Below are 21,811 nucleotides of genomic sequence, written 5' to 3' on the forward strand. Positions count from 1 at the left end.
AAGCATGGAGAATGGGCCATTCACAGAGATGACTATAGTATCCCAGCTATCTAAAGCAATTAAAGCTTTTCTTTTTTTAAAAGTATTTTATTTATTTTATTTTTGAGAGAGATGCAGAGAGAGAGAAAGACACAGAGAGAAACACCAGAGCACTGCTCAGCTCTGGCTTATGGTGAGGCGGGGGATTGAACCTGGGACTTTGGAGCCTCAGGCATGAGAGTCTCTTTGCATAACCATTATGCATTTGATCGACCTTCCCGTGGTGCATCTCCTGAGTACCCATTCATTGGGGAAACTGATGATCCTTCCTAGCCGACTGAATCCACATGGATCCCAGTCACTTTCAAAGCCAGCAACAAGCAGCTCCTGACAGCTTTCAAGCTGTTGGTCCAGCTCTTCGAGTCCTCCAACTTAATGTTGAGGGGCTGTCCTTTGCCAAATGCATTCTTATTGGTCAATTGGCAATTCAACATCAGGCAGATGTTATCTGCCTACAAGAAACACATATAGCAGTCTATGAAGCTGCTCGATTCACCATCAGTGGATTCAATTTAATATGCTATAATCTCCATCCTAAACACGGCCGAGCCATCTACGCCAAATCGTGTCTTGCGGACGTTTACCATACGGCCTCTTCGACCTTCTAGGACTCCATTACTATTGGAACTATTCAGCTCGTCAACGTATATAAGCCTCCCAGTGCCTCATGGGATAATGAGGTCCTGCCTAGCCCGAATCACCCAGCCGTTTACGTTGGAGACTTTAATAGTCATCACCAAGACTGGGGATATTCCTCCACTCGTGCTGACGGCTCTATCTTAGCTGACTGGGCTTCAGCGAATGACCTCTCCCTATTATACGATCCCAAACAGCCAGGCTCTTTTCACAGTGCTAGATGGAATAAAGACTCGTCACCCAACCTGTGCTGGATTAGCACAGTCAACGGCCAAGCCTTTCCCGCTTCGAGACAAGTTCTCAAGATCTTCCCGCACAGTCATCACCGCCCAACTATCATCCACATTGGTCTCCAGCTCCCACTGATTCTGTGCTCGGAGAAACTAAGATGAAACTTTCAGAAAGCAAACTGGCGTCTGTTCAGTGATCTTACGAATAAATCTATTCCTGCAATTCCAATTAACTCTATCCCCTCTGAAGATTCCTCCAGGCGCTTCCGCCAAGCCATCTTCAAAGCAGCTTCCCAAGCCATTCCTCATGGGAGACGTGCTAACTATACACCTTGTCTTGATGCTGAATGCGAGCAACTACTAAAGCAGTATGATGAGTCGGGCGACCCAGATGTGGCTGACCATCTCATTGCCTCCCTGGATGCAGCATGCCAAGCCCACTGGCAACAACTCACGGAAAGTCTGAACTTCACCCACTCAAGTAGGAAGGCCTGGAAGCTTCTTCACAGACTGGGGGCCAGCAGCCAACCCCCTCCCGTCTCCCATTCCCCTGTATCTCCAAACTCAGTGGCCAGTCACCTAACTCAAGTTGGACGTGCTAAGATCGACCCAGTCTGGAAAAGAGAAATTTCCCATGAATGGTCATCCCACTTCCGTTTATCTTGTCCATCTCCAAAAATCTCTCCCTTTACACTGTCTGAACTGGAAGACGCTTTGAAGAGGGTTAAACCGGGAACAGCTGCTGGCTATGATAACATCACCCCAGAACTCATTCTTAACCTGGGTCCCGCGGCAAAGAAGTGGCTCGCTTCATTCCTGTCCCACACCTTGGAATCTGAGTCTATGCCCAAAGTTTGGCGTCGTGCGAAGATTATAGCGGTTTTGAAACCAAAGAAAGACCCAACACTGGCCGCCAGCTATAGACCAATTTCTCTCCTCTCCGTGTGTTACAAACTCCTTGAGAGGCTGCTTCTGTCACGTATTTCTCATCTTACAGAGAAATTCCTATCACCCTCCCAGGCTGGTTTCCGCCCAGGAAGATCTACCTGTGAACAAGCCCTGGCCCTCTCAACTTACATTGAAAATGGATTCCAGAAGAATTTAAAGACCGGTGCTGTCTTTGTTGATCTCACAGCAGCCTATGACATGGTCTGGCACCGTGGTCTCCTAGTCAAGATCTCAAGATGCCTGCCTCCATGGGTGGCCAACACTATATCGTTTCTTCTCCAAAACAGAAGATTCCGGGTGCATCTGGGTGACAAGTCTAGCAGATGGAGACTTGTCTCAAGTGGCCTCCCCCAGGGCTCTGTTCTGGCTCCTACACTATTTAATATTTACATCAATGACCTCCCAGAAACTTCTTCAAGGAAGTTCATCTACGCCGATGACATCTGCTGTGCAACTCAGGCATCCAAGTTCGACATCCTCGAGGAAACACTCACGAAAGACATGTCTCTGATATCTGATTACTGTAAAAAATGGCGACTAATCCCTAGCACAGCAAAAACGGTATCATCTGTTTTCCATCTACACCATGCCTCGGCCTCACGTGAGCTTAATGTGCAGCTTGGCAATATGAGAATCCGGCATGAAGCCCAGCCAGTCTATCTTGGCGTTACTCTCGATCGCACTCTGTCATTTCACGAACATCTCATAAAAACTGCAGCAAAGGTGGGCGCGAGGAATAACATCATTGCAAGACTGGCCAGCTCCTCATGGGGCGCGAGCTCTTCCACACTACGATCATCATCTCTGGCATTATGCTATTCCACTGCAGAATACTGTGCCCCAGTATGGTTCCGTAGCCCCCATGTCCACTTGGTCGATTCCAAATTATATTCCTCCATGAGGATAATTTCTGGAACCATCCGTTCCACCCCGCTTCCATGGCTGCCAGTTCTTAGCAACATCGCCCCGCCAGATATTCGTCGGGATGCGGCATCATCTAAGTTCATTTCCCACATCTACGTTCGACCGGACCTGCCAATATACACGGATATCTTCGCCCACCCTGTTCAACGCTTGAGGTCTCGTCACCCAATCTGGTCCCCTATGCCTACACTGAACTTCTCTGTTCCAGACTCTTGGAAACAGAGTTGGCAGTCAGCTGAGGTAAAGAACAAACACCTCATCGCAGACCCCTGCAAGTGTCAACCCGGCTTTGACCTAGCACGTTATGATTGGGCTCTCCTCAATCGCTATCGAACAGGCCATGGCCGGTGCGCCGCTATGTTCCACCGCTGGGGAGCCAGAGACGACCCGAACTGCCCCTGCGGCTACAGACAGACTATGACCCACATAGTCAACGACTGCCACCTCTCCAGATTCAAAGGAGGTCTCGAAACTCTACATCAGGCTCAACCTGATGCTGTTGACTGGCTATGGAAGAAGGGCAAATGCTAGAAGAACCATTATGCTATCTACCCCCACCCAGAATTAAGGTTTTCATGCTATGCAATTCATTACAAAAATGTCTTAATCACTCTGTTTCTACTGGTATGAACAATATCTTAGAAGGTTATAAGTAGTTTACTCACAATGCTGCAATGGTTAAAACATTGGACTTTCAAGTATGAAGTCCTGAGCTTGATCCCTAGCATCAAATGTACCAGAATAATGTTCTATTTTCTCTATTAACTAACTAGTTAACAAACTAATCTACTGACATTAGCAGAATTTTCTTGTATATATAAAAATGTTGACTTTTGTCCAGAAATACTGCTTCAAAAAAGCTACCACTCTTAATACAAAACATTTATGATCATAGCATTTAGTTTTTCTTATCTAAATATGTAAATAGTACGGTCAGTTGGATGAATATGGAATTGGCAGAAAATAAAGCTTTTATTATATTCATAACCTTTTATATGTCGCACCTGGTTAAGGACCAGAATCTGAGCAAGAACGCAGGTTTGAGCTCAACTGCAGGAGGGACACTTCACAAGCGGCAAGCAGGTCTGCAGATGTAGATCTTTCTTCTCTCTCAGTTTCTCTAGCTTATCAAAAAAAGAAAAAAAAATGGCTGCCAGATGTGGTGGATTCATAGTCCCAGCACTGAGCCCCAGCAATAATGCTGGTGGCCAAAAAAAAAAATTGTGTTTTAAAAGATCTCATCAAAAGAAAATAAACAAATTTGTAATTTGTTATTATTCAGTATGTATGGTTGTTGGTTTTAACTAGACGTGTAGTTATTGTGGACAATTTCACAACGTATACTTATATAATATCATTATAATGTATACCTAAAATAACAGAGATCATATGTCATTAAAGTCAGTGTTAAACAGCAATTATAAAATGATATCTTGAACTCTAATTAAGGATCAGGCATGATAATAAACTTGGACTGTCAATATATCTACTAATGAAAGCTAACAATTTTGACTTCTCATTATGGGAAAGGTGCTGTTCTAAGTTCTATATATGTATTAAGTTAAATCAGGTTTTGTCAGGGTTTCACCATGCTGGGATTTTTTTTTTTTCAGATAATAAGAGACAGAGCAAGACACTCCAGCAGTAAAGCTTCCCCCGTGGCTTCAACTTTGGTCTCAGGCACAGCAAAGCAAGCGTACCCTTAAGTGAACCATTATCTTTCTGGCTAGCATTTTCACAGTTAATAACCTAGAGGCCCTGCCATGCCAGCAGATCTTGTCTGAAAGGCTGCATTCTGGGTTAGTTCTATAGGTACTAACCCCTTAGTCACTCCAGTGAATAGGCTGAGCAGGTCAGGCTAGTGCTTACAAATTCTGGCCTCTATTCTGAGGCACTAGTGTCTGGTCTTTTACTCAGAACTTCCCAAAGTTCCAGAGTAGAGGGTTCCTGTGTATTAGCAAGTGCCCATGGGTAAGAGTTGGAATGTGACTGACCCAGAGGTGAGGGTCAAAGGCATCATTAACATATATAAATATAGTGCTTTCTGTTTGCTGATTAGTACAGTTCATCATTCATCCATTTATTCAGCAAATGCCTTCACATCCAGTGTTAAACTCACTGTATCTATTTGCATCCCAGTTTCTTTAATCTCTAAAATAGGGATGGTAATAAAATCTTCATTAAAAATTTATTGTGGGGTGGGGGGGAAGCATAATGGTTCTGCAAAAAGATTTTCATGCCTGAGCTTCTGAAGTCCAAGGTCCACTCCCCAAGCACCACCATAAACTAGAGCTAAGCAGTGCTCTGGTGTCTCTGTCTCTCCACAAAATTAAATCTTGTAGTCCTTAGAACAACACTATGAATTAGATGCGATTAATTCCCTTACTTTAAAATAAAGGAAAGTGAGGTACAGCAAGGTTAAACAACTTTCCTGAGATTATACAACTAGGAAGAGATAAAGTAAACTAACCCCAGCCATCTGATTTCAGAATCTGCGCCTTTAGCCCATAGGGTGTAGTGACAGTCAGAGGCCTTAGAGGTACCTCGGCAGGGGTAGGGTGGTGGTGGTGGTGGTGGTGGTGGTGATGTTGTTGTAGTTTGAACTGAATCTGAAAGAAGATGCAGAATTCACCTATGCAAACAGAGGCGAAAGGCATTTCAGGGAGAGAAAAGAGCATGTGTATTGGTAATTTGAACAGGTAATACTGAGGCTACTTACAAATAATTTATTATGTCTGTAGTCCAAGTCCATTATGAAGAAACCACAGGTGGGAATACCAGTTAGTACATTATAGCTCCAGTCCAAGTATCAAATCTGTTTGTATGCAAAATCAAGTTGGATAAAGCTTTGAGGACAAAGGATTCATACTTAACATAGAAATAGACATGGGATATAATAGACAATAAATTTTGCTGGAAATACCAGCTTTGACAAAGTGGTAAAACAGCTTCTTCAAGAGGGAAAATTGTCCTTAACAGAATAGAAAAAGAGAGAAAAAATGCTAATTTTAACATTGATAAGTATAGGCTAATTTTAAGGATAAAACATGATTTCCATGACTACATAATCAGAAATAACCAGATTTGAAACAGTTTCCAGAAAAATATTCCAAAGCTTATTATGGGCTCAAAGTTAAATTCATCAGTATTAAAATTCTTTTAGGAAAGGATGGATGAAAACGAGATGTATACACTGAAGCAGATGCTCTAAAAACAGCAAGCTTTACTCCCACAGCTGTCAGCAATGGTCATGTGTTAAGAGAATAATGTGTCTACTTTGAAATCGATATTAGTAACTAAAAAGAGGTAACAAAATGTGATAAAGGGTTTAGGAAATAGGTACACTGAGCAAAGGTTAAAGGTATTCTGACTATTTATTCTGAGCTACACTGACCCTTGCAAGAATGCCAAGAGCAGTCTCACATCTAGAAAAGACATGGGCTCTTTTTAAAAGGACATGGGCTTACATTTAAAATGTTTCAAGTAGTTTAACTGGAAACTGCTTTGAATATACATACTTCCTATGCTCTGAAATTTCCTGGAAAATTAAATGTAATATGCATTTTAATAAAATGCTGTAAGTATTAACTTGAAGATTGAAAGGTTTGGGCATCAAGAAATTAAAATCTCCTCTAATATCATTATCTCAATTCAGTTGAAGATATCTAGGATTTTATGTCACTATTACATCACTTTGAAACTAATTAGCATTTACTGAAGAAACTGACATTTCATTTAAAAAATTCTGACTTGGCAATTTTCATGTTTTATTAAAAATCAAATATTTTTTCTCACAAATGTTTAATTCACTGAAATAATTCCATACATATATGTTTGTTCATGTATATACAAATTATAGCTGCACAAAACTGATTATTAAACATTTGCTAACTTATTTTATATACTTTGTAAAGTGCTTATTATGTGTTAAGCAGTTTTCAATGTATTGGGGGTATGTCAGGGAACAAAGTAGGTGATATTTATTGATGTCTAGGAATTTACATTCTGGTAGCAGAAAGTAGACAGTGTACAGTAAATACTAATAGCCAGATGTTTTAGTAAGTTTAAAATGATGAGTACTGTAAAAAGGGGAAACCAAAAAGAACACGGTTAGGAAAATCAGGGGTACTTGGAGACGCAGAAGACAGAGATACTTATATACAGAGCGGTCAGAGTATTATCTTTGGGGAAGCGAGAATTAAGTAGATACTCAAAAGAGAGGAAGAAGACAGCCATGGAGAAGACAATATTCTTGTGGAAAAAAAAGTTCTAGGCAGAGGAAATAGCTAGTGCAAAGACCCTAGGACAAGAAAATGCCTTATGTTTTTGGCTTACAACAAAGAAGTACACGTATCTGAGTCAGAATGAACTGGAGGAATAAAGATCAGAGAAGTGTGTGTATGGGAGTGGGGTGGGGCAGGAATATGGAGACCATGTTGGAACTGTTAAACCACTATAAACTTGGAACTTTTCCCCCTGAGTAAAATGGAAGATTTTGAGCTGATAATTGACATGATTTAACTTATGTCTATCAAAGATCACATTGTTTACAGTGTTGACTAGAGACTGAAGGGAAAAGAAATGAAACTAGTTAGGAAAGTACTGCAATAGTCTAGGAAAGAGGTGATGATTCCAAAGTGGTAGCAGTGGAAAGAATGGGAAGTCCTTGAGCCAGAATGAATAGAATAATGTTGTTCTTTAGTTTTCCACTATAGATTTTTTTTTTTAATTTTCAGATCATTTTATTGGTGGTGATAGTTCTTTACAATACGTTTATTGCTACATGGATACAATTTCTCATCTCCCTATAATAGGTGTATGTGAAACACTCCCACTTCAAAATTAGGTCCTTTTTCACCATCTTGCACTAGGAGCCCAAGGACCTCTTCACCCCCCCACTTCCTCTCCCCTTTGCTTTGGTGCAATACACCCCACCTAGTCCTATTGTCACCCTATGCTCTCCTTTTCTTTCCTAAGCAATTAAAATTCTACCTATAAGTGAAGTCATCCTACATTTGTACTTCTCCTTTTGGATTATCTCTCTTAATGAAATTTTCCGAGTGCTTCAGAATGTTATCAGAAAACATTTATTTACTCCCCCACTTTCTACCACAGATTCATAACAAAGTATACAAATTAGATAGTGAATTCACAATATAGCTTTAGAATGTACCCACTCTGATTGTAAGTAGTTTACACTGAATTTAGAGGGTAAATGACTGTGGAAAATTTTGTGAATTCAATTAGTATGATTTACCTGTTTTGATTACTAGAAAGAAGTCAGATTTTAAAAAAGTTTTATTAGTGATTAAGTAGTGATGTACAGGATTGTAAAATTCCAGGGGTATAGTTCCACTTAATACTCACCGCCAAAGTTCTGTCCCAACCTGGCCCCAGTAATAAATTCTGTCAAATCTTAGAGGCAGTTTGGTGTTTCTGCTGCTTATCTTTCTTCTCCTTCTTCTCATTCTTCCTTTTCCTCTTCTTCCTCTTTTTCTTTTCTATCTCTTTCATAGGTTCATGTGTTTCAGTTATCTAAATTCCACATATGAGTAAAGCCATTCAGTAGTTGTTTTCCACATCTTTACTTGGACACAATATCATCTTTTCAAATATCAGAGTAGTATTACATTGAGTTTATATACTCCATATCTTCTTTATCCAGGCATTTATTGATAGGCATTTAAATTGCTTTCACACCTTGGTCATTGTGAATAATGCAACTTGAACCTAAGGGGTGCATGTGCGCCTCTGAATTAGTGTTTTCATGTCCCTTGGTTAAATGCCTAAGAGTAGTATTGCTGGATCAGAAGGTATTTCCATTTTTATTTGTTTAAGGACTTTCCATATTATTTCCCATAGGAGCTGCACCAGTTTGCATTGCTACCAACAGTATGATGTAGTTTAAAGGATTCACTTTTTGACCTTAGTTATGCAGTACTGTCCTTCTTGAAGCTAATCAATGTGTAAGAAAACATATTTTCTTCTATCAAGTCTGAACAATGACATTGGGCTTTCCTACACAGAAATGCAGTAGTTGATCACAAGTGCAGCTTATTTATTTACTTTTTCCTTCTGAGACATACAGTCTCTAGTACTTACATAATACATGATGCTTTAAATTTTGTAGCCTGGAATTAATTTATACTTGAGTGATCATATGTATTTCAAGTTCTCATTTTAAAAACTGAATGCTCGTAGCAGGTGAAGTGCAAGTGGTACAAAGCACAAGGACCAGCATAAGGATCCTGGTTCCAGCCCCCAGCTCCCCACCTGCAGGGGAGTCGCTTCACAGGCGGTGAAGCAGGTCTGCAGGTGTCTATCTTTCTCTTTCCCCTTTCTGTCTTCCCCTCCTCTCTCCATTTCTCTCTGTCCTACCCAACAACGACAACATCAATAACTACAACAATAAAGCAACGAGGGCAACAAAAGGGAATAAATAAATAAATATCTTAAAAGAAACTGCATGCTCTGACTATGGAGAATATCTTGATTACATTTAAGTTGTATTTATTTATATTTGGCCTTCTTTACCATTACACCCACCTTTGACAGCCTTCAATCTATTCTCTGTATCAATGAGCTTGTTTTATTTCAGATTCCACATATAAGAGATATCCTATGGTACTTTAATTTCTCTGACTTATTTTGATAAGTAAAAGCCTTCAAGTTCCATCCGCACTGTTTCAAATGGTAAGATTTCATTTTTAAAATAAATAAATGGTATTCCATTTTATGTATGTACCATATCATCTTTATCCATTCCTCTGTGGCTATTTCCATATCTGTCTATTGGAATTATGCTGAAGTGAGGATGTAGATCTAAGCTTTTCAAATTTTCATTTTCTTCACATAAACACTCAGAAATGAAATTGTTGGATCATCTAATAGTTCTATTTTATTTTTTAATCTTTATTATTATTTTATCTTATTTACTTATTTATTTATTTTAACCAGAGCACTGCTCAGCTCTGGCTTATGGTAGTGTGGGGGATTGAACCTGGGACTTTGGATCCTCAGGCATGAGAGTCTGTTTGCATAACCATTGTGCTATCTACCCCTGCTATTTTAGTTTTTTAAAAACCCTCCATACAGTTTTTCATAGTGACACCACATCCTCACTGACACTTGTTATTTTTATTTTTTAGATAATAACCATTTTAATACATGTGAGGTGATATATCACTGAGTGTTTACTTTGCATCTACCTGATGATTAATGATGTTGAGCATCTTTTTTTTTTTCCTCCAGGGTTACTGCTGGGGCTTATTGCTTACACTTCAAATCCACTGCTCCTGTGGCCATTTTCTCCGATATTTTGGATAGTACAGAGTGGCATTGAGAAGGGAGGAGAAGATAGAGAGAGAGGAGGATAGACACCTGCAGTCCTGCTTCACTGCTTGTGAAGTGACCCTCCTGCAGGTGGGGAGCCAGGGGCTTGATCTGGGATCCTTGTGCAAGTTCTTGCTCTTCATACTATGTGCATGGTCCCCCTTGAACACCTTTTTTGATGTGCTTGTTGGCTTTTTGTATAACTATCACTAGTGAAATGCATTATTTAAATGAATATTAATTAAAAATTAAATTGAAGAGGGCCCAATAGAGTTCACACATTACTGTGCTCAAGGAAATAAGTTTGAGCCCCTGGCCACCACATAGGAGGGCCTACCAAAAGGTAGATTCACAAGTAGTGGAGTGTGTTATGCTGTCCTCTCCTTCTCTTTGTCTTTCTCTCACTCTGTCTCTCAACCTCTATCTATAAAAGGAAAAGAAAAAATTGGCCACTGGGAGTACACATACCAAGCCACAGCAATAACTGATAGAAAAGAAAGAAAGGGAGAAAGGAAGGAAGGAAGGGAGAAAGGAAGAAAGAGAAAGGAAGGAAGGAAGGAAAGAAGGAAGGAAGGAAGGAAGGAAGGAAGGAAGGAAGGAAGGAAGGAAGGAAAGAGAAGAGAGAGAGAGAAAGGAATAAAAGCATATATGGTATATACTGCAGTTTGGTTAATCACAATAGCTGCATTTCACGTGTTTAATAGCCACATGTGACCAATGTCTATTCAATAGAATATTCTATAAATTTATACTGCTATTTTCTACTGAATAGAAAAAAGAACTATTCCATGATCCCATAAAGTTCTATTGAATAGCACTGCCTATTTATTTTTAAAGAAAATAATACATGGAATATTTGCCAGATGTTTCTGGCATCCCTTTTTGTAGATTTTATAGATTTGGATAATTGCAAAAAAAAAAGAGTAAGAAAAAAAACACAAACTTTATATCACTTTTGTATTTTAATGAAATACTAGTCTCATATTTTCCTCATTTCTTTTGCATTTGTTTTTCTTTTTTTTTTTTTGTCTTGAATTGCTTGGTGCTATCTATTTTTCTACTACCTAGAATTAGAAATCAATTCTTTTGTTTCAAATGTGAATTCCCCCCCCTAATTATAAGCTGCTACTTTATATAACAAAGGAATTGATTTCTGAAAGCACTATTCAGACATTAGCAAAACCAACAATTGAAATTATCATTCAAATCAATGTCCCTTATGAGCATTAATAGGCAATACTAAGACATAGTCTTATTTTTAGACTCTTTCTCTACATTCAGTTACTTTATGCCTTTTAATCAATCCTATAAGATAGCTGACATCTTTCTTTGCTTCTTATATTTCAGCTTTCTCTCTCATCCTCTTTGTTCAGCGTTACGTTTTTTAGACTTCTTGCTACTGAAAATAGAATCAGTGAGTGGATTTATTCAAGTTTCAGGATGATTTATTTTCTTGGGAAACAAAGAATAAATATTACATATTAAATTATTTATTTTAACATGAGCCTGCTTATATTAGGTAATTTCTACTCACCATCTCTTCTTGGAGCCTGATTAATTTCAGGAAAGCTAAAAAACTAGCTTTATGATTTGATCATTTTCTACATCACTCAGATCCACCCTTCCCCCACTTTTCATGTTCTGTTCTGTATCATAAACCAAAGAAGGATAACTTGAGTTTCAGTATCCTCATCTGTAAAGTTTAGAAACTAAGTCCAATCCCATTGGTTGATAGTAAATATTGAATGAGTCAACTTAACATTCATAGAAAATATCAGGAGTTACTTGACGAATAGTCAGATAATTGCAAAATTGTTAGCATCCCCCATTTTAGGAATTTACTGCTTTAACTTCAAATCTTGGATCTAATTGGTTTGAAAGTAATCCTTCTAGGTCCATATCTACTGCTGTTTTCTCAGAGGTTGGGAGGCATATCCTCTTGCTATTATTCGTGTGTGTGTGTGTGTGTGTGTGTGTGTGTGTGTGTGTTGTCAGGCCCTTGTATATATGTGAGTCTACCACTCCAAAACCAATAGTTTTTCATTTTTTAAAATTTCAGATATATAGAGAGGTAGAAACAGAGAGAGGGAGTAAAGACACTATATAGCATGTAGGTTCCCCTGATGCAATCATGTTCCCATGTAGTGCCAGGTGTCAAATCTGAACTCTGAACATGAGAAGGTACATGGTTTCTTCTCCAAGACAATAAGCCACCTTTACCATTTTAAAAATTTTAGATAAAGACATACACACACATATATATATACATATATGTATATATATATATATATGTATATATGTGTGTGTGTGTATGGAGAGAGAGAGAGAGAGAGAGAGAGAGAGAGAAGGAGATGCATCACAATGCCAGGCCACCATGCATAGAGCTTCCCCTGGTACATCATGCTTCCATATAGTATAGATGTTCTAAACCAGGGTTGCATGCACAGTGAAGTGAGCACTCTGTTGGTCAGTTAGCTTCCAGCCCCTATATTTTCTATTAAAAGAGTCTATGGCTAATTTATCATGAAAGAGATCACATTCAGGGTGTTGTGTTATATATATATTCTGAGCAAAACTAAGGTTTTCATATAATTAGAGCAATCCCAAATATTAGAGGTTTTTTTTTTTCTCTCTTTTTTGCCACCGCTTATCACTGATGTTAGGTGCTTCCTCCCTGGTGGCCATATATTTTCTTTCTTTTATTGTTGTTGCAAGAGAGAAAGGGGGAGAGAAAGTGGCTTCACCACTTGTGAAACCACCCCCCTGCAGTTGCACACCAGGAACTTTTACCTCATGTATGGTAACATGTTCTGCCAGATACAACATCACCCAACCCCTAGAGAACCATGTATTAACCAACTGTTTTGCATTGTAGTCACTTTTTTTGTGAATTCTGTGTTAGTAAAATATATAAATCAGAAATTTAAACTCAATCCTTACTCATGCAATGAACTCCTGCTCAAAGACCTTCAAGGGCAAAAAGCCATCAACCTAATAATCTCATTAACACCCCATCATAACAACTACATTCCTTCTTCAAAGATAATCTGAATTTTACTATAATTATTTATCTATTTTCTTTATGGTTTTATCTTCTTTTTATATATTTATTTATTCCCTTTTGTTGCCCTTGTTGTTTTATTGTTGTAATTATTATTGCTATTGATGTCGTTGTTGGATAGGACAGAGAGAAATGGAGAGAGGAGGGGAAGAAAGAGAGGGGGAGAGAAAGATAGACACCTGCAGACCTGCTTCACCACTTGTGAAGCGACTCCGCTACAGGTGGGGAGCCAAGAGCTCAAACCCAGATCCTTATGTCGGTCCTTGAGCTTTCCACCATGTGCGCTTAACCCGCTGCACTACCACCCGATTCCCATGGTTTTACCTTCTAAGAATGTATCTTAAATATAATTTAGCCATAACTGGATGCTTTGTTATTTGAATAGAATAACCTGTAAGTGTCTAGGTTTATCTCAGCATTATGCTTTTGGAAAACAGAAATCTAGCCTAATTCATTCAAGTTTATGCTTCATAGTAGTTCATTGTTTCCCTTATTACAATTTATTTATTTATTTATTGCCTCCAGGGTTATCGCTGGGGCACAGTGCTTGCACTGTGAATCCACTACTCCTGGAAGCCATTTTTCCCATTTTTGTTGCCCTTGTTGTTGTTGTTATAGCTGTTGTTATTATTGTTGGATAGGACAGAGAGAAATTGAGAGAGAAGAGGAAGACAATAGGGGGAGAGAAAGACATCTGCTTCACCATTTGCGAAGCAGTCCCTCTGCAGGTGGAGAGCCAGGAGCTCGAAACCTACTACACTACCACCCGGCCCCCACAATTTATTTTTAGAGATGTCATTTGCTTATTCATTTTACTTTATAATGACTGTGATTTTATTTCTAGTGTGAGATACAGTGATGCTAGGCAGATTTATATATGTATATGTAAAGATGTAAGAATAAAATCGAGTGATAGGACAGCAATATATTAATTCTGGTAGATAATAAACAAATTTCAGAGTACTTTAAGCACTTCACATTCTTATTAGAGAGCCTGTTTTATTGCACACATCTGATATTTAGTGTGTGTGTATATGTGTTTCTTAAATTTTAGGAGTATCTCATTATAATTTTAATATGTAGTTTGATGAGTACTAATTTCAATTTTATATATCATCTTGGCATTGGTTTTGGAGGAGTGGAAATTTTAAGTCCAGTTTCATTTCCTCTTCTTTTCTTTTGGGTTGTTAGCATTTTTTGTTGATTTTTGTTTATTCAGAAATCCAGTCCTTTATCAACTTTATGTATTATAAATGTTATGTTACTCTACCTCTTTTACCACCTCTTGATAAACAACAGTGAGCCTAAAGGTTGGTTAAATTGACTTCCTTAAACTTAAGAGCTTTATGCATCAGAGGACACTATCAAAAAAGTAAAAAAGATGATGTACAGAATGGGAAAATGTGTTATGAGTCATGCATCATATAAGGGATTAATACCCAAAATACATAAAGGACTTAATATTCTAATTTTGTAAATCACTAATTTAAAAAATAAAAGGCCAAATAAAGAACTCTGGGGAGTCGGGCGGTAGCGCAGCTGGTTAAGTGCACATGGCACAAAGCACAAGGACCGGTTTAAGAATCCCAGTTCGTGCCCCCGACTCCCCACCTGCAGGGGAGTCGCTTCACAGGCGGTAAAGCAGGTCTACAGGTGTCTATCTTTCTCTCCACTTCTCTGTCTTCTCCTCCTCTCTCCATTTCTCTCTGTCCTATCCAATAACGATGACATCAATAATAACAATAATAACTACAACAACAATGAAAAACAACAAGGGCAACAAAAGGGCAAATAAATAAATAGAACTCTTACAGCTTAACAACAGCAACAAAAATAACTAGCACAGTTCAAAAGTGGACAAAGGCATTTTTCCAAAGAGAAGAAAAAGATGGTCAGCCTCAGGGTCTGCAAAAATAGCTCACTTGGATAGTGTGCTGCTTTGTCATATGCAGAACCCAGGTTTGAGCCTGCCCCCCTCCTCTGGATTCACAGAAGCTTCAATCAGTATTGTGGCTTCTTTCCCTCTCTCCTTGTCACTAAAAATACAAACATGCTCAGCATAATTAGTCATTTGGGGAATAAGTCAAAACCATGAAATACTGTATCATACTTACTTGGGTAACTGTAATCTCTAAAATGTGGACCATAGCATGTGTTGATGAGGATGTGGAGAAGTTGGAACTATAGTGGCTGGTGGCATTGTGAAATGATATAGTTGCTGTGGAAAACTTGAGTATTACCTTAAAAAAGGAATCATATAACCATATGAACCAACAGTTTCACTCATTGTGAAAGACTATAGTACTGTTTTCCCACCTGTGAAGGGAATGTGGTAGGTCCACAGATCCAGAATCCTTCATGCCAACAGGTCTGAATTAAGAGCTGGCCTGGGCCTAAGTGATGAACACCTTAAGGTCCCTGCTCTGTGCTGCAGCTCCAGTTTGTTTAATTTTTTAAATATTTTATTTATTTATTGAGAAGGATAGGAGAGAGAAAGAACTACATGTCACTCTGGTACATGCATTGCCAGGGATTGAACTCCAAATCTCATGCTTGATAATCCAATACATTATCCTCTGTGCCACATCACAAATAGCTATCCCTTATTTTCTTTATCCAATCATCTACTGATAGGCATTTAGGTTGCTTTCATTCCTTGGCTATTGTGAATAATTTACTTGTTCTATTCTTTCCCCATAATGTTTTTACCAAAGCACTGCTCAACTCTGGCTTATGCTGTTGTGTACGTTTGGGTTGGGGGGACAACAGTGGGGGACTTGCGGGGGTTGAGTGGGAGTGTGTGCTTAGGGGTGTGTATGGAACCTAGGACTTTGCAACCTCAGGCATCAGTCTTTGCATAACCATTATGCTATCTCCCCCATCAAGATTCCTGAGTTTTGTAGAGTTTACTTTCTACCCTCCTGACCATTTGTTACTGTGGCATTCAGATTATTGGCCATTTTTTGCATCAAATTCTATTAATTTAATATTAGCATCTCCTACATTTTATAAATTAATGAATTAGTACATAGTGATTAATATTCGTTCAGCCTCTGTTATGAAAATGGTCCATAGTGTTATCAGCTTGGACCAGAATTATGTTCTGTAGAATACTCAGATGATTAAAGTCATTTGGAATTATGTTCTGACAGAAAGCACATGAATGAAGATAGTTCTGGAACAAGACTGAATATATACTGCTCCAAGTAAAAGCAGCTCACTTCTATGACCTTTTTCCTAGTGAAGTCGAAATGATTGCATTTGCCATATCAGTAGTTAGTTTAAATTCCAGGGGCCATGTTGAACTATATTAGTGAATATTGCATATTAGACAATATACTGTGGTTAGGATACTACTATAAGTCTAATGATGCCCATCATATCCCATCTGTTTTTTTATGTGAGACATGTTTATAACCCTGCTTGCTGTTTTTACTCTGAACATGACTCTAGTCTCTATGCCTTTACCTTGGATGTTGTATTGCTTTTGAATTGCTGATTTTCTCTGGGATGAAATCACTTCAGATACTTAGATTTGAGCTTTAATACCATTATGATTCTTACTTTTAAAGTGAGTTCTCTGTGAAGTACTAAATGTACTCATCCACATTATGTGCTAAGGGACTGGAAAAAATGACTGTAGAATTGCTACATAGTTTTACTGGATCCATTGTCAAATGGTCTTGGGTCAGAACTCCACCTATCATCTACCTTCAAAACCTCTACTCTAATACAAGATCCTGATGCTGTTTTTCTATTTCTGATATCAACATAAATTCATACTTTGTATACAATAGCCTGTAAAGTCCTCTTTATGCAATGCCTAGGGGAACTGTTGTTGTGTTTAGTTAATGGGACAAATCTTCCTCTTCAATAGCTGGATTCTTTGTCTAAGCAAAAGCCTTTAGTTTTTGAAACTGGTGAAGGGATTAAGATTTTGCATTACAGAAACTGACAGCAGCATTTTGTTCTCATGCTTTTGTGTTTTGAACAATATGAGTGTCTTTTCTATCCTTAAGACAACGTAAAAGTTGTTTTAGTATTATGTCTCATATCTCCCTAAGTGCTTCACGTTTTCTACAAAAGTTTTATATCCCACCACCATAGTGGGGATAGCGAAGTTTCATACTGACTTATTCCTATTCTTCTGTTCATATTCAATTTTTATCAACTTTCCTAACGTCCTTGATAGCACTTTTTCATTCCTAGTTCAAGATTTAATTCTATCAAGGATAACACAGTCCCCTTAGTTTTCATCTCTTAGTTCCTTGGTGTTTTATTTTTGTTTCTTTTATACCCATAATTTCTTTTTAAAAAATTTTTTTAAATTTTTTATTTAAGAAAGGATTAATTAACAAAACCATAGGGTAGGAGGGGTACAATTCCACAAAATTCCCACCACCCAATCTCCATTTCCCACCCCCTCCCCAGATAGCTTTCCCATTCTCTATCCCTCTGGGAGCATGGACCCAGGGTCATTGTGGGTTGCAGAAGGTAGATGGTCTGGCTTCTGTAATTGCTTCCCCGCTGAACATGGATGTTGACTGGTCGGTCCATACTCCTAGTCTGTCTCTCTCTTTCCCTAGTAGGGTGGGTTTCTGGGGAAGCAGAGCTCCAGGACACATTAGTGGGGTCTTCAGTCCAGGGAAGCCTGGCCAGCATCCTGATGGCATCTGGAACCTGGTGACTGAAAAGAGAGTTAACATACGAAGCCAAACAAATTGTTGAGCAATCATGGACCCAAAGCTTGGAATAGTGGAGAGGAAGTACCCATAACTTCTTGTTTATGACCTTCCCTACCAAGATAACTTTCCCCTTTTGTAAATAATAATGTATGTAGAGATACTTTGATACTCTAAATATTCTTTCCTCATCAGACTTTTATCCACTATTATTAGTATCTATTTTTTTCTTGCTTGAATAAATTATAACTTAAATAATGATTTCCTGATTTAATCATTGCTTCTACACTTACTACCTGGCATTTTGCTACTAGGAAGAACATCCCTTTCCATATTTATTTCCAATTATCAATCACATTATTAAGGACTCAGATTTTTGTTTCATTTAATAGTTTATATTAAGCCATTATTAGTATTCACTTTGCTGCTAAAATTGTCCCAAATTTGACCAAAGCAAGCTCTTCTGAGATCACTGGTTTCATATAAACATGTCTTTCTCATTCGTTGTGTACTTCCTCCTTGCTAACACATACAAAAAACATATTGACTCATTTTGTACATTTCCTGGTCCAGTATTTAATTCACCATTTTTCCTAGAAGCCCAGATTTCTTTAAATTGATATTTAAAAACAGTAGTTGGGTTCTAATTGATTTGTGTTGTTACTTTAAGTGGTATTGCTTTTAGATCCTCTCAATATATATATATGGATCTATATTTATATCCCCATCAATTTTCATGTATTTCCACCAATACCTGTTCCTATACCAACATCTGTGTCTGTAACTGACAATCTACATCCATTCTTTGTCTATTGTATTTGCATATTTAAACTGTAAATTCACGTTGTAATTGCAGTTGCAGTTCAACACTACTTAATTTTAGTTCTCTCTACATATTTGTAACTCTTACTTTAGCAGTAATAAACCTGATTTATCTGCAATATATAGTTATTTCCTTGATTCTAGAGCATGAGAAATACAATTTTGTACTTATATGACTGTAAAATTCACACCTACTAGCTAAAATTCAGTAATTGAGCTAAGTTTATAGTCTTAGTCAATACCGAACTGAACTAAAAAGTTAGGTTATTATTTGAAATGTGTTTAGTTCAATTTATTGCTATTTGAATTTTGCTTTTGTGATTTTACACATTCTTGTTTATTTTGTTTTTGCTTTCTTTTACATTCTTTAATTTTATGTTTCAAGTACCTAAAACCTCGACATGGTTCCAAGAGTTAAAACTATACAAAGGGTGGGAATCAGGAAGTAGCATACTGGGTTAAGCACAGGTAGCGCAAAGTACAGGGAACAGCTTAAGGATCCTGGTTCGAGCCCCCAGCTCCCCACCTGCAAGGGAGTCGCTTCACAGACGGTGAAGCAGGTCTGCGGGTGTCTATCTTTCTCTCCCCTTCTTTGTCTTCCTCTTCTCTCTCCATTTCTCTCTGTCCTATCTAACAACGACAACATCAGTAACAACAACAATAATAACTACAACAACAATAAAAAACAAGGGCAACAAAAGGGGAAAATAAATAAATAATAAAAATTATATTTAAAAAAAACTATACAAAAGGTATACTCAGACAAGTTCTACTCACCTCCACAGCCCCCAACTCAACTCTTCCATTAATTTTTCATCCCCTGTAGGTATTTTCTGTTTTACTTTTACATTTTGTTTTCCAAAAAATAGCAGGATACATATATGAGTCCCTTCTCCTGTTAAATTTTTAAACACAAAAGAATGATTTTATACACAAAAAAGAAACATGAAATTATACATTCCTCTGTATTTGCTTTTCTTCCCTTACAAAGTTTTTTTGATAAGACATCCTATCAGTTAAAACAAATCTTCCTATAAAGAACTTCGTTGTGTGTATACCATAAATTATTTCTTTCATCTCTGTATGGACAATTGCACTGTTTCCAATATTGTTCAATAACAGAGAAATGATATAATTAATAGTCCTTATCTTTTTCCCTTGCTTTTCTCTTCCTACTTCTCTTTCTGTTGTTTTTCTTTCCTTCTTTTCTTTTCTTTTCTTTTTTTTTTTTGTCTTCTGGCTAAATTTTTGAAAGTGATACTGTTTGGAGTATGTGTTGTAAAGCAGCATCACGACATGCAGTTGTTCGAGCTTCCTTCAGTTTTCCTTGTTTGTTGTTGTTGTTGTTGTTGTTCTTATTTGTTTGTTTTTTCTGATTCTTGGGCCAACTCATGTTCATGGATTTCCAGTTTGCCCGTGATCTTTTCTCTTTTCTGCCTACATTATAGATTTCATGTTGTAGTAACAGATATGGACATACAACCCTAAAAGGATTGTTAACATAATTCCCACAATTGTTAAATCTTTCTGTCTGTATATCCATCCATCCATTCATCCATACATCATCCATACATCCCCATCCACCATCCAGTGTTATACTAGGTGTGATTCTTTGGTTGAATACTTGATAACTTATACATTCTTTCCATTGCTAATTATGTTGTTGAAATTTTGTTAGTTTGGAGAAACATATACTTTTGAAACAATATCCCAATCAAGATGATGGGTTAAATTACAAAAATATTTTGGGGACTGGGAAGTAACTCAGCATATAGAACACATGACTTCTCATGAGGCATAGGTCTGATCCCTAGCAGCACTCCAAAACACCACAGGCAGCACAAATAGAACTTCATACATAGTGGGAAAGTGCATTGATGTCTCTCCCTCTCTCTCTGCAAATATATAAATTGGACAGTTGGGACTGGCTAGACTGCTCAGTGATACTGGACATCTATGAGACCCTTTGTTCATTCTCTAGATGCACATTAAAGGTTATTTTCAATTTTTCTAAACTTTAAAACCAAAAGGCCATAAATTTTGTTTTATTCATTTATATTTTTATGAGATAAGAGTGTGGGCAAAGTACTGTTACACTATCCATGGAGGGATTATCCCCCCATCAAGTTTATTGCTGGAGCTTGATGCTTACATGATGAGTTCATCCCTCTACTCCCAGTGGTCATTTTTTTCTTTATTTGATATGACTAAGTGAAATTGAGATGAAAGGGGGAGATAGAGAGGGAGAGATAAAGAGAGACAACTACAGTATTACTTCACCACTCCTGAAGCTTTCCCTATGTAGGTAAGGAGCCAGTCATTGTGCATGGTAATGTGTGCGCTCGACCAGGTATACCACCACCTGGCCCCTTCATGATGGTTATTTTTATTACTGTTATATGGTACCAGAGCTCAAATCCAGGGTCTCTTTCATACACGGAAGGCACTCTACTGCTAAATTATGTCAGTGTAATTGTATCGTGTTCTTTAGTTCTTTGTGTCTCTTTAAAATCTAGATAATGATCCAACTATAAGAAATTGAAATTTAATCTTTTATTTTGCTGTATACTCTTCAAATGTTAACTAGATATATCTTCTGAATTCTAGTCTGCAGTTTTATTTTGCAAATTTATACTACATAGTTTATTGAGTTTTCTTTAAGCTTTCCTCCTGTTTTTCTAGTAACTGTAAAATTATCAGAAATCAGTGATGGAATAGAAACATGTACCTCAGCTTCCTTTATGAAATTTAGTTTCAATTAGCAATAATTGCTCCTCAGATAAACCTCATTGGCTACGATACTGCCACTGTGCATAGCTGCCCTCTATGAAATTTGTAAGTCACATGGTATGACAGGTAGAATCCTGCCATATGTTAGAACTATAAATAACAGATTATTCACAGAATATTTCATATTTTGAAACAGTATCTATTTGTAGTGTACATCATTAAGTAGTAGCATACTTTTTGACATACTGTTTATTCCTTATTACATACAGCTTTTTCTCTATAAAATTTGTTGAAGCCTTTATTGTGTTAATAGTGAAAAGCATCGCTTTTTCTTGTTCTTTTTTTGATATTTGATTTTATTTAGAAGGTCATGAACTGGTATCTATATTGACATGGTTCATTCAGGA

General features: G+C 37.7%; 1 non-coding gene across 1 annotated transcript; it reads right to left on the reverse strand.

Moving 5' to 3' along the window:
* Positions 1-21,348: 21,348 nt before the first annotated feature.
* Positions 21,349-21,493, reverse strand: LOC132535974 (U4 spliceosomal RNA). Its single transcript, XR_009547680.1, has one exon. It is a non-coding gene; the product is annotated as a U4 spliceosomal RNA (small nuclear RNA).
* Positions 21,494-21,811: the final 318 nt, after the last annotated feature.

The sequence above is a fragment of the Erinaceus europaeus genome, chromosome X (genome assembly GCF_950295315.1).
Source record: "Erinaceus europaeus chromosome X, mEriEur2.1, whole genome shotgun sequence".
Taxonomy (NCBI): Eukaryota; Metazoa; Chordata; class Mammalia; order Eulipotyphla; family Erinaceidae; genus Erinaceus; species Erinaceus europaeus.